Here is a 14,089-nt window from a genome sequence, read left to right as displayed (position 1 = left end):
TACACGCACTAGCAGGGAAGGCAAATTGGAATGGAGAGCAAATCTCACAGATACAAAATCCCCGCCGAAGTGTTTGTGAGTGTGCGGAGAGAGAGAGAGAGAGTGCGAGGAACTCTCTGTGTTTTTGGTTTCTTATTTGACTGGCTCCTCCAATAAGAAACACTGTATTCAATTTGTTTGCCACAAAATTAGGGTGTTGTTTTGATGGAGAAACCGTGAGTGCAAGAGAGAATCAAATGTCCTCTCTCGCTGGGTGTGTGTGTTCGCCACATACACGTTAATATCTTTTGGGGCTAGTTAAGTTTTCTTTTGCTGCCATGACAAGTTTCCTAAAGGGAACAGTTCAGTTCAGTCAGTTCGAGTATATTGTTCGTGTCGTGCGTTTGTACTTTTTTCAGTTAGCGAATGTGAAAAAAGTAAGCAAAACCAAGCAACCAACAACAAAAACCAAAAGAAAAAAATTTAGAAGGCATTCAACAAATCTTTATGCCCTGTCGTCTTCTTGAATTTATTGAAAACAAACGCTGCAAAAAAATATTTAACAAAAACGAAATTAAAAAAACGACGCGTCTAAGAAATTGAAAAAAAAAATAGAAATCTAAAGAAGTGTCAAATACCCATTCTTTGAGATTGTTGTGTTGATTTTCACAACAAAAATGCCTAGCTAGTGTTTTGTGTGGATTTCCTCCCAATCTATTGCATGAAGAAAAACGGAAATCTATCATTAACAACAACAAGAAGAAGAAAAATAATAATCAAAAATTGTTTAATTGTTACAGGCAAACAAAAAAATAAATTGTGTGGGAAATTTGCTTGAAGCTTAAAAGAAAAACCCAAGCCAAATCAAAATAAATGCGAGTGAACTAAAGAATAGAAAATTCATCAGCAACAACCACGTACAGCAACAACAAAAAATCTACACAAGATTTCAACTTTAATTTTTTTCTTTAACAAAAAAAGGTAATTTTTTCTACAAATACCAACAACAACAACGCAAGAAATTAACATGTTTTTTTTGGGCTGTGGCCGTTAAATAAATTAACAACGTCGTCATCGTCATCACCAGCATTAACATGCTGGGACTTGATCATCATTGTCTTCATCATGATGATGATGATGGTGACGATACGATCCAACTTGAAGTCATTAAGAAAACTTACTTGGCCCAAAGACTCAAAACTTGTCTTTAGAAGACGGCCAATGAGAAGAAGAAACAAAAAGTAAAACAAGAAAAGCTTACGTTTCAGTGGTTACAAACAGCAGCAGCAACAACAACACTACTAAAAACCCAAACAATCCAAACCGTCAAGAAACGGCAACATAGTAGTAATAGTGGCATCAAAGAAAAACAAGTAGTAGAAAGAATACACAGAGAGAGAGAAAAGAAACCCCAAAGAAGAAAACGCCAAAAGGAAAACGCCAAATAGCATGCCTGCCTTGGTATGACTTCATAGTCTAAAATTCATACAGATACCAATGGCGCGCGGTAACAACTGCCAGCCAGGCCAGGCCACCAAATCACAACAATAACAAAAATCATTCAAGCAAACCACTCACACAATTCTTATTTTCGGTCTGTCACATAGATACTCAAATGCTCTCTCTCGCTCACAATATTTCACAACAATCATTACACAAATAAAAACAAGAACAACAACACCACAAATAACAGAGGCCCAACAAATTGTTAGAAAAAAGGGAGCTAAACAACAACAACAGACGAGTCAGTCATTTCATTAGTCAGCCAGTCAGTCAATCATTCAGTGACTGTCATTTGGTCATGTAGTCAAACAGACAGTCAGTCCCTTACTTAGTCATATATCTTCTGAGGGAGAGAATATTTTTGACCGCTCTTTGCAATCAAGTTCGTTGTTCTTATTTTTTTTGTTTTGTTCTGCCGTCATTTGGCATATGTGTGTGTGAGTGTGCAAGTGTTTGTTATTTAAGCCAGTCAGCCAGACATTCAAGTGTTTTGGTAAAATTCCCTCTCTATTATGGCTTATATCCGTTGGCTTCTGGTCTTGATGTTACAGTTTTGCTCGAAAAAATAGCAGAGGTTTTTGATTTTTAAAATGCACTAATATTTATAGACTTCATTCCAGAAAATTATCAAGGGAAATCCATTGATCTTTGATATAGTTGTGCAACCCTAATTCACAGGGCTTACTAAATTCGCTATGCTGTAAATGTACAAGGGTAAGCTAGATCGAATTATGTCGATAACTAAATAAGGAAGCCAGAGCGATAATAACGATTGCATTCTATTTAACAGAACCTAAAACATTTTTCCAATTAAAAATTAGTTAATAGTCTGTTCCAGAACTGCATGAATGTAAAAGTTTTTTTTACTACGATAACCGATTTTCCATTTATGATATCGAAAACAAATTGCAAGACTTGTAGATTCTTTCATGTACTGGAACGGAGCATAAATATTGTACTTTTTCAAAAGACCTCCAAAATACGGATACATAGTCGAAAATTAAGGTCGGCTGTTTTGTTCCTTTCTTTTTTTTATACCATCAGCCAGTTATATCCTCAGTTACAGAGTGTATATATACTTTTTGATACGGCCAAAACGTGTCTCATCGTTATAACGGTTTAGACACCAGGTCTCTTTGGAACAAATCCGTTTCACGACATTTAAAGTCGATCTAGCGATGTCCATCCGTCCATCTGCCTGTCTGTTTGTCTTGCTGGTGCGCACGATAACCCTCGAAGGGAGTATCCGATTTGATCCAAACTTGGTACATCGTAATATTATTGTCAAACTTAGATCGAGTTTGGAGATGGGTAATATCGGCCCACTCTTTCTGGTACCTTCCCCACAAAAGCTCGAAAATTTTAAAGAATTTTTTTTTGCACAGAAAGTGAACGGATATTCCGATTTTGCTCCAATTTTGCAAATCCCAATATTTGCATATGTTGTAGGTCAGGTGCGAAAATGGACAATATCCGTCCACTCCATCAAGTACCTGCCCCACAAAGGGTCAAAATTTGGAATAATTATAACTTTTATAAAATGTAATGTAAGTGGCTGATTGTCTTTAAATTACACACAGCACAGTATTTTTATTAATCCAAGGTCTGATGTGAAGATGGAATATATTGGTGCACTCCTTCTGATACATACCCCACAAAGGTTCAAAATTTTGAATTTGAAGTCCATAAAACACGAAATTAACATACGATTCCTTTCAGACTTGGCACATCCCAATATTTCCATCAACACAATATCTGTTATAAGTATGCTAGAGGTCGGTCAATTTCATCTGATACCTCCGCCACAAAGCGTCAAAGTTTTGAATAACCAAAGCGATCATAAAATCCAAAATAAGCATTCGGTTCTCGTCGTATTTCACACATCACAATATTTTTATTAAACCAAGATCTGCTGAGAAGATGGGATATATCGATCCACTCTTTCTGATACCTTCCCCACAAGGTGTCAAAATTTTGAATATTCATGAAGCTCATAAAACGTGAAATTAACATCAGATTCCATTCAGACTTGATACATATCAATATTTCTATCAACACAAGGTATGTTATAAAGATGGTAGAGTTCGGACATTTTCTTCTGGTACCTCTCCCACAAAGGGTCAAAATTTTGAATAAACCAATCGATTATAAAATCCGAAATAAGCATTCGCTTCTCGTCATATTTCACACATCACAATATTTTTATTTACCCAAGATCTGCTGAGAAGATGGGAAATATCGATCCACTCCTTCTTGTACTTTCACCACAAGGTGTCAAAATTTTGAATATTCATGAAGCTCATAAAACGTGAAATTAACATCAGATTCCATTCAGAATTGGTACATATCAATATTTCTATCAACACAAGGTATGTTATAAAGATGGTAGAGATCGGACAATTTCTTCTGGTACCTCTCCCACAAAGGGTCAAAATTTTGAGTATCCATAGAGCTCAGAAAACGAGAAAATAACATCCGATTCCATTCAGACTTGGTACATCTCAATATTTCTATCATCAAATGGTATGTTATAAAGAGATCGGACCATTCCTTCTGGTACCTCACCCGCAAAGGGTTAAAATTTTGAGTATCCATGGAGCTCAGTAAACGCGAAAATAACGTCTGATTCCATTCAGACCAATACTTATGTCTGTCATAACATGGGAAACAAGTCAGCGATTCTCAAAACCTCAATCTATGACACATAACCTCAAAATTCGCTCTTCAACGGTCTTATTAGAATAGATTTAAATAGCCCTGCCTTACTTTAGATTCAATAATTCCTTTTAAAATGTGTTATCTGTTGCCCAAAGTAATTTCCATTCCTAAAACTACTGCTATTTTAACATAAACCAACTCTTGTTATTCTCTGTCCCTCTCTCTCTCTGCTCTGTTTTGCTCGGTGTTGGTTACTCTCAGACGGTGTTATAATTATTTGTTGTTGTGACGCCTGTTATAATTTTATTCTGTGGCTTTGCTTTACTTAATTTTCCTCTTATTCGTTTTTTTTTGTGCCACAACAAAAACAACAACAAGGCATTTGGTGTTTTAGCCACATTTCTTGTTTAGAAATGTGCTGGGTTCAAAACAGAACACGAAAAAACAGAAAAGAATGTGTGTTTTACTCTTTAATGGGAAACACACAGAAGAAGAGAGAATTATTTTTTTTCTCTCTCTGCCACTTCTTTGATTTGCTATAGCTTGCTGGCCGGGGATTTCAACTGAGTTTATGTTGACTGTTGCTATTAACAACAATAAGAATGGTAACAATAACACCAACACCAATGCAAGGGGTTCTTAATAAACGTACAATTGGAGAACAGGGTTAACACAAAAACAATGGAGATTTTTACTCTAAGAGTTTAGGTGTTTTTTTTTTTGTTCAGGGGAGAAAAGGGAGGAAGTTCATAGCAGAGTTATGGAAGATTTTTTTGAGGCTTGAAATTTATGCCACAAACAAGTTATATTATCTCTCATCCCTTTTCCTCACATACTCAATGAGAACATTGTGGTGTGCTGTTAACTCCTTTGATACTGAGTCTGGCTGAGTAGAATTGGGTTGGGTGTTGCTATTGTCCCGCTTTTTTGATACCCTTTCGACTTTCTTTTACTTTTTTTCAAAGACAAATAAAACATAAGCTGTTTTGATTTGTGTTTCTTGTGTTTGTTTTGTTTTTATCCCAAGAAATATAGGCATAAATAAACACCTCTCTCTCTCGCGCGCTCTCATCAATTCACTGAGAAATAGAGACACTTAGAAATATTAGCGCGCAAAAATGTATTTTTGGCAGTTGGGGTGTTTTGCCTGGTCTGCCGCATTCACTTTGGATTGGGTGTTACTTTCTTTGCTTCTTCTTTTGTTCGTCTGCGGCCCGCAAAGGAAAGGGTTCGCTTTTGTATTTGGTAGGCATTTGATGAACGAAGTGTAAAGCCTTGTTTGCAACAAAGAAGTATTTGATAGACTTAAGGGATTTTTAACCAACCGCTTGACAAAAATTTGACACTTTCCCAGAGGGAGAAATTAATGCAAAAGGAAAAAGGGCGAAACAAAAACAACAACTTCTCAAAGTAATGTTTTGTTGTTTTTATATTACAAAGTGAGTAGGAAACTCATGGAAGCACTCGATTTGAAGTGCCATCATCAAGCACGTTACAAATGTTGCTTGAAGGGGAAATACAAGGCATTAAAATTGAATTTTAATTTGAAATTCATTTGAAAAATTGAATGAATTTGAATGGTTATTTTATTCAATTCCGTTGCACAGAAAACTTGTCACCACCAAAAAAAGTTTTGTTCTCATGATTTAAAAAAAAAAAAAAATAAATAAAAAAATCGAAACACATTTTTTTTGAGAAATTCAATTTAAAATTTTAATGTTGTCTGCTGCTGCTGTTGTTGTTCCCAAAAAAGCATGACGTCAGTTTTTTATAAGATTCAGGGTCGATAGCAAATGTTTTGTATTTTTGTGATGAACAAAAATATTCATGCACATGTATGTGTATGGCTATCAGAACACACACATATAGAATGTCCATGGCAAATGTTTGTAAACGAGAACGCCAAATTTATGGCTAATGTCGATTGTTTAGACAGTACGGGTCGTGATGGCCGCTATTAAGGGGTTTGATAAATTTTCTGCTAATTAGGGAAATGTTATTTGTATGGATTTTGAATGAAAATGGAATTAGAAATATAATTCAGATGTGAGGCCAGGGGGTCAGGCTAAGGTTATTAAGGTTTAAGTTTCATGGTGCCCAACATAAGTCTTTAAATGTTAGTATTTTGGAGTCCATACCTGCCATAAAACCTGGAAAAATATATTTATCTCAAAAATTAAATGGCGCCCAAAGCGGTGAAATTTCAGATTTTGTAAATCTGTGATTGGAAGGAATTTAACTATTTGAAATAAATGACGTCCAACCTGAATTAAATGGAGCATTGTTTTATCTTGAAGTGAAAATAAACTTCCGAAAATCCTCTTTTTCAGATTTTGTTAATCTGTGATTGAAAACGATCTTAGGTAGTGCTCAACAATGTTTTTTCCATTCGAATAAACCAAAAAAGGAATTAAATGGCGCCCAACCTGAAGCTTTGAATTTAGTGCTTTTTGACGTCAATATCTCCCGTAGAACCTGAAAAAAAATATTTATGGCGCATTGTTTTATCTTGAAGTGAAAATAAACTTCTGAAATTGTGGTGGCGCCCAATGCGGGTCAAACCCCTTATTTTCAGGTTTTGTAAATCTGTGATTGCAAAAAGGATAACAATTTTAAGTAGGGGTTGAAACAATGATTTTTCCATTCGAATAAACCAAAAAGGACTTTTGAGTACTTGAATTAAATGGCGCCCAACCTGAATCTTTGAATTAAGTGTTTTTTGGTGTCAATATTATTCGTAAAATTTGAAAAAATGTATTTATGTTGCATTGTTTTATCTTGAAGTGAAAATTAACTTCCGAAATTGTGGTGGCGCCCAACGTGTGGTAAGCCCTCAGTTTGTAAATCTTGGCCTGGAAACGTAATTTAGAATGTAAGAAGGGGTTGACCATGTTTTTTTGGTTTTTGGGGTTAGGCCCAAAGAACTTTGACCATAAAAGTTAAATGGCGCCCAACGTAAATCTTTAAATGTAAGTGTAATTCACCGCCTATATCTCTCGTGAAACCTGGAAAAATATATTAATTTATTTTAGCATGGAAATCGATAAAAAGTAGTACCCGTCCTGAATCTGCAACCCAAAAAATATATATGGCGCCCAAACAGAATTTGAGACTCTGAGTTTAAACAAATCATTTTCGATATGGCTATAGTTGATGCCTAGCAATGTAGGTATCAATGTTCGAAAATGATGATCTAAAATGATTAAATGGCGCCCAACGTGGGTTAATCCCAAACATACCATTACTTCAGGAATTACAAAAAATACAGCGAGGGTTTTTATCCTCGCTGCTAGGTATGCCAGCTCATATCTTCCTAGCTATTAATCCTGCAGTGACAATATTGTTAAGGTCTTGAGGAGAAAAATTAATACCCGACCTGTATCCTCAATTGGATACTCCGAGCTTTAACGAATGATTTTCGTTATGGCTGTTATGTCTACTAATGTAGGGTTTGATACCCAAAAACGTAAAATGGCGCCCAACGTGGGTCAATCACATACAAACCATTACTTCGCGAATTACTCAAAAATACCGCGAGGGGTTTCATCCTCATGGCAAAGTATACCAGTTCAGAACTTACTGTAGCGACAATATTGCTAAAAATATTAAATGGCGCCTAACGTGGGTGAGTCACAAATAATCCTTTACTTCATGAATTATGTTGAAAAAATATCAGCATTGAGAAAGGTTTCCTAACTAGAAACCCTACCAGAACAAGAGGTTTGCATATGGCATATTGCTCAAAAATTAAATGGCGCCCAACGTGGGTTAATCAAAAATAATTATTTTAAAATAACTGTGTTGGGAAAATTGGCGGAATAAGAGTTTGCATAGGACATATTGTTCAAATATTAAATGGCGCCCAACGTGGTTCAATCACACACAGCAATTTTCTTCACGAATTATGCGAAAATACCTGATTCGTTAGGATTTTCATCCTCGAGAATAAATACGCTAGCCCATAACATCCTGCAGCGACAATATTGTCCAAAACATAAAATGGCGCCCAACGTGTGTCAGTCACAAATAAATCTTTACTTTATAAATAATTTTAAAAATAACGGAATTTAGAAAGGTTTCCAAACTAAAACCCTGCTCGAACAGGAGGTTTGCAAAGGACATAATACTCAAACATCAAATGGCGCCCAACGTGGTTCCATCACACATAGTGGTTTTAAAATTACTGTTTTTTGGAAAGGTTTCCAAACTAGAGAACTTGCAGGAACAAGAGGATTACATAGGTCGCATTACTGAAAATGGTGCCCAACGTGGGTCAATCAGCCTTAATTCTCTCAAGTAGGAATTATGTAAAATAAAACAAATGTATTTGTTAATATTTCCCATCGAGAAACCCAACTGGGACAAGAGATTTCCATAAGGAATTATGCTCAAACATTAAATGGCGCCCAACGTGGGTCAAACACACATAATTCTTTACTTTATCAATTGCTTAAAAAAAAGTTCGAATAGAAACCGTGCCTAGACACGAAGCCAGACGTTGGAAGCATTTAAACATTGCGATATTAAAGCCATCAAATACATTAACAATTAAGTGGCGCCCAACGCAGGAAAATCTAAGTAAGGCTTTAAGTGAGACCTTTAACTGAATTTTTCTTAGCGTTACTGATAATTTTCTATAATTCCATAACAATTTTCCTTATTCTTCCTCACTTTTGTCTCCAGCCTGCTTTTTGGCTTCACAATTGCCCTCTGAGAACTTCAATAAATGCCAGTGGGTTATCCAGGTGTGACCTGGCATTTATCCGAATTCTAAGCTGATGTTTCGTCTATTTTTCAAATTAAATTAAACTTCTCTTCTTACCTTCTTCTTTTTTTCCCATTCTCTAAAAAGCTTTATAAGTTTAAATATTAAATATATGAAGAACACTCCCCTTTTTTTCAGGGAGCGGGAGGTAGGGGTAATTCAATGTTCAGGTTGTCTAGGTGAATAAAATTTATGATGTGTTGCTGGCAACCAAGTAAATAAACAACAACAACTAACAATTTGTAAGACAGTAAAAAAGCAAACATTTCATTTCTCTACTGTGCCATTTTGAAGGGGGGCAGACAGACAGACAGACAGATATGCCATGGCATAAGTTCTTTGGCCAAGTGGCCCAAGCACACACATACCACAGAAAAAGCCATCAGTGTCAGTGTCATCATCCATACGGCAGCTATACAAAGTCTCACTGCATTGTACTCAATCATTTTTATGGTGATCCAAAAAAAAAAAAAAAACTGGAAGTCGCTAAGGTGAGGCCAACTTGGTATAGGGGGGAAAACATTAGAAGCCGAAGTAGAAGAAGACGACGAAAAGAAGCAGCCATATCATACACACGTACGTGATGACGGACTATCAAACATTTTCATATTTAGGTCAAAGTGTCAGCTTTCCTTAAAAGAAACGAAAAAAAAAAACAAAAAATAGAAATGTGTCTGGGCCCAGGATATGTTTGCCTGGGATATCTTTTTTTGGGGAAGAGAGGGGGAGAGGGAAAATGTGCGTGTATTTTTTTGAATCTTGATAATTTCATATGGGAAAATCTCTTGGCTATTTGAGGAGGCCATGGCTTTTCCCATGAGTTCCGTGAATGTGAATTTTCGCCGATGCCACTGATGATGACCATTTGATGGCAAATGAGTGTCCATCTTTTAAATACATCATGGTGTGAACGGTGAGGAAGAGTTTTACCATAAATCTGATTTATGGCCAGATGAGATGGCTAAATGGCTAATTTCTTTTACTGCTTTCATGGGAATTTAATGGCGTTTAATCAAAAAGAAAATTAAAGAGAGACAGGGGTGGTCTTTTAGCCCCAAGCGATTTTCAAGATTACAAACCTCATGGCCTCATAACTTTGAAACTACGGCTCGTATTTAAATAAAACTTGCATTTATGTTCCATGGAATTTTCCAGGCAACATTTCTGGCTGAAAATATCCCGCATTGGTAGCCATTGGTAATCCTTAAAATACAATTCAACTGAGACACTCCTGAATTCTTATCATTACTTTTTTTCTGAGTTTAAATATACGAACTCACGTTGGGCGCCAGTTTGATTTCTTATGATAATTCATTGGCTAACACTTCGTAATATATTTTTAAGTCGTATGGCTTCTTTATAAATGACTACGGTTCCATTAATTAGATTTTCTTTTAATTTGGCGCCCAATATGGGGCACAAAAACATATTTTGTTTTTAATGGCTCAAAGAAGCATCTACAGTGTCATATAGTACCATTAAATGCAATTTAACGGCGGTTAATCAAAATAAAAAGTAGAGGGAGAGAGACAGAGGTGGGCGGTCTGAAAACTCAAAGCGATTTTGAAGATTACACTTCATGACCTCATAACTTTTAAACTACGGCTCATATTAAAATAAAACTTGCATTTATGTTCCATGGAATTTTCCAGGCAACATTTCTGGCTGAAAATATCCCGCATTGGATGCCAAGAAGGACTAGTAATCCTTAAAATACAATTCAACTAAGACAACTCCCAAATTTTTATCATTGCTTGTTTTCTAAGTATAAATATACGAAATCACGTTGGGCGCCAGTTTGCTTTTTTATGATATTTACTTGGCTAACTCTTCGTAATATATTTTTAAGTCGTATGGCTTCTTAATAAATGACTACGGTTTCATTAATTACATTTTCTTTCAATTTGGCGCCCAATATGGGGCACAAAAACATATTTTGTTTTTAATAGCTCAAAGAACCATCTTCCATTAATTTAATTTAAATTTAATCTTCGGTCATTTTAACGGCGTCTAATCAAAATGAAATAAAACTTAGTTATGTTCCATGGAATTTTCCAGGCAATATTTCTGGGCGAAAATATCCCGCATTGGTCTCCAAGAAAGACTAGTAATCCTTAAAATATAATTTAACTTTGGCAACTCTTGAATTCTTATCATTGCGTGTTTTCTGAATTTAAATATACGAACTCACGTTGGGCGCCAGTTTGTTTTCTTATGATAGTTCCTTGCCTAACTCTTTGTAATATATTTTTAAGTCGTATGTCTTCTCCATAAATGACTACGGTTTCATTAATTACATTTTCTTTCAATTTGGCGCCCAATATGGGGCAGAAAAACATATTTTGTTTTTAATAGCACATAGAAGCATCTACAGTGTCATAAAGTATCATTAAATGCAATTTAACGGCGTTAAATTAAAATAAAAAGTAGAGAGAGAGAGAGAGAGAGAGAGACAGGGGTGGTCTTTGAACCCCAAGCGGCTTTGAAGATTACAAACCTCATGACCCCATATCTTTTAAACTACGGCTCGTATATAAATAAAACTTGCATTTATGTTCCATGGAATTTTCCAGGCAATATTTCTGGGCGAAAATATCCCGCATTGGTCGCCAAATAGGACCCGTAATTCTCAAAATACAATGAGACCAAAAAAAAAAAATCAAAATTATAATAATAATAATTTTAAGCCACTTTTTTCCTTGAGTGTAATTGAATTGTTTACACAAACTGTCCAAACTGAGTCATCGGCATTCGGTAATTGATTGGTATTTACACGCAGTGCGATAAGATAAGTGAAATATTATTTCACATTTTAGCGAAAAAAGAAGAAGAGTAAATGGAGGAAATCAATAAAGCTTGCTTTTGTTTTCCGAGGGAAATCATTTTGTTTTTATTTTATGTAATGGGAAGGAATAAATTCTGCTGATAAAAGAGGTTGCGGAAATTTATTATTGATATAGTAAAATATGCAAAATAAAGGAAAAGAAAAAAAAAACACTTATGGCCACACGTTGGGCGCCAATTCTATAAAGACAATTTGGTCCTCCAGCTTATCTATGAAGACAATCTGGTCCTCCAGCTTGTCCATAAAGACTCTCTGGGCTTCAGTTCATCTGCTAAGACTCCATAACCCTCAGGTCTTCTATAAAGATTTCCTAAAGACTCTCTGGCAAGTTTCATATAAGGAAACTTCCTGATTGTCATCTTGCCTAAGGAGCTAACCTGGCCTTTTCTTCATAGACGAGATTACCTTCTGTCGGAAATAGCATTACATTTTAGAATAAATTTAGATTTGTTCGAATTGGTCACCTTTGGAACGAATTATGGCCTTCAAACGGCCAGTGAAACCGTCACACGCTGCCCGAATGTGGCTGTGCGGTATTGTGGCCCATTCCCGGCGAAGCGCTTGCTTGAGGTGATCGACACTTTGGTATTTTTAGTGCCAACCTTGCTTTCCAAAATAATCCAGACACAATAGTCCTACGGATTGGTATCCGGAGATTTTACTGGCCATTGTGTGCTGGAAATGAAGCGTGAAACCTCATTTTGTAGACATATTCTATTGGCGTCCAATGTGGGGCACTATTTGATTTTCTCCTGAGAATATTTGGCAAAATCTTTGTAAAACTTGTTTTAGATCCCTTGCTTGTTTATTCGACCAATGATTCTACAGTTACTTCTACTGATGCCTGTCGTCTCGATTTTATTTCATATTGGCGCCCAACATGGGACTCAAAATTATAATCCTGTTAATAATAGCACACACAAGACTCTGCAATGTCTTAATAGAGTCATTCAATGAATATAAAAAATATTATTCCATTTCTTAAATTGGCGCCCAACGTTGGTCTTGGACATTTATGATTTTTGGAGTCAAAGTTTTGTTTTAATATTTTTCTTAAGCCATCTACTCTTGATTTGTTCAAGAATTTGGTTATTTTATCTCCGATTTACTAGTTGCGATGTCAGTTTCCTTTTGTTCAATTTAAAAATAGGAGATCTCATTGGGCGCCAGTTTTTTTTCTCACATTTTTATTTGGGAAATTCTTCGTAATAGGTTTTTATGTCGCATATCTTTTTTATTCTATCAATAATTTTACGGTTTCAATAGCTGATGTCTGTTCACGATATTTTTACTCATATTGGCGCCCAACATGGGGCACAAATTGTATTAAATTATTTTGTTATAAATAGAAAAAAAATATATGTAGCCTCTGCTGTATTATGTACTACTATGCAAGGATTTTTCAACTATGTAACTCACTTTCTTGAAGTGGCGCCCAATGTTGACCTTAACATTCAATACTTTTAGACCCTGCACCATGCCTTGAATTTATTTCTTTTTTCTATTCTTCCTCTCCGTTTTTACTTTTTATATAGCACAGCCCCAACACCCATTCATCCCTGCATCTACTGAAAAAATGCCTTACCGCTCCACATCTTCCATGGCAAATCTGTATTAATCTAAAAATGTCAATCTTAACGAAGCATAAAATCACTTTTACGTGCTTTTTTATTCCTCCTCCATTTTTCTTGGGAGGTGGGTGGAAAGACAAAAACAAAAAAAAATGGTTCAGACCAAAAAAATGTATTGCGGCTTTGCTCATAAACACATTGTCACATTGGTGATTAGTAACCGTAGAAAAGAGAAGATGGGTATCTCTTCAGGGTTGAGTGAATATTTTTTTTTTGACCAGAGGTAAAAATAAGTTATTCTATGTCAGAATATTTTAGAATTTTGTGGTTGACACACGCACACAAAAACCTACCTCAATAAAAGGTCATGGAGATGTAGTTGAAATAAATAGATTGGTAATTATTGAAGGTTAAGGAACAAGAGGGTATAAAAAGGTAGAGGTGGAAAATACGTCTCAATATAGTATGGAAAATTTACAAGAAAATTGTTTTACAACAGAATTTTCCTAAAAAACGAAAAAAAACAAAAACAAGTAAAAAAGCTGCAAGTTCCACCATTTGGAGTGAATTTGGCAATTTTCAAACGAATAAAATCCGTTAAAATTTCTGTTGAAATCTTAAAAATACCGAAAGTAGCCGTTATATTAGGGTGTATACGACGACGTGGACTTGCACGGACAATTTTCTGTCATAGGCTGTAGTATCCATTACGACCTTCAAACACCAAATTTGAAACATTTCCGGTGAATAATGTCGCTTAAATCATCA

The 14,089-nt window shown here is 35.6% G+C and overlaps 1 protein-coding gene across 8 annotated transcripts in view; it reads left to right on the top strand.

Moving 5' to 3' along the window:
• The first annotated feature begins 265 nt into the window (after window positions 1-265).
• LOC101892444 (protein 4.1 homolog) overlaps window positions 266-14,089 on the top strand; it is a 121,446-nt gene continuing 107,622 nt past the window's right edge. For 4 of the 8 annotated variants that reach the window (XM_059127626.1, XM_059127629.1, XM_059127622.1 and 1 more), the window contains exon 1: window positions 342-960. The gene's annotated coding sequence lies outside the window, so the exon portion shown is untranslated. Of the gene's footprint in view, window positions 961-14,089 lie in introns of all 8 variants that reach the window. The other 4 variants (XM_059127627.1, XM_059127625.1, XM_059127623.1 and 1 more) reach the window with 3 other exon arrangements.

This window comes from Musca domestica, unplaced genomic scaffold (assembly GCF_030504385.1).
Source record: "Musca domestica strain aabys unplaced genomic scaffold, Musca_domestica.polishedcontigs.V.1.1 46, whole genome shotgun sequence".
Classification (NCBI taxonomy): Eukaryota; Metazoa; Arthropoda; class Insecta; order Diptera; family Muscidae; genus Musca; species Musca domestica.
Note: the sequence above shows the minus strand (reverse complement) of the source record. Positions and strands in the feature narration are given on the sequence as shown.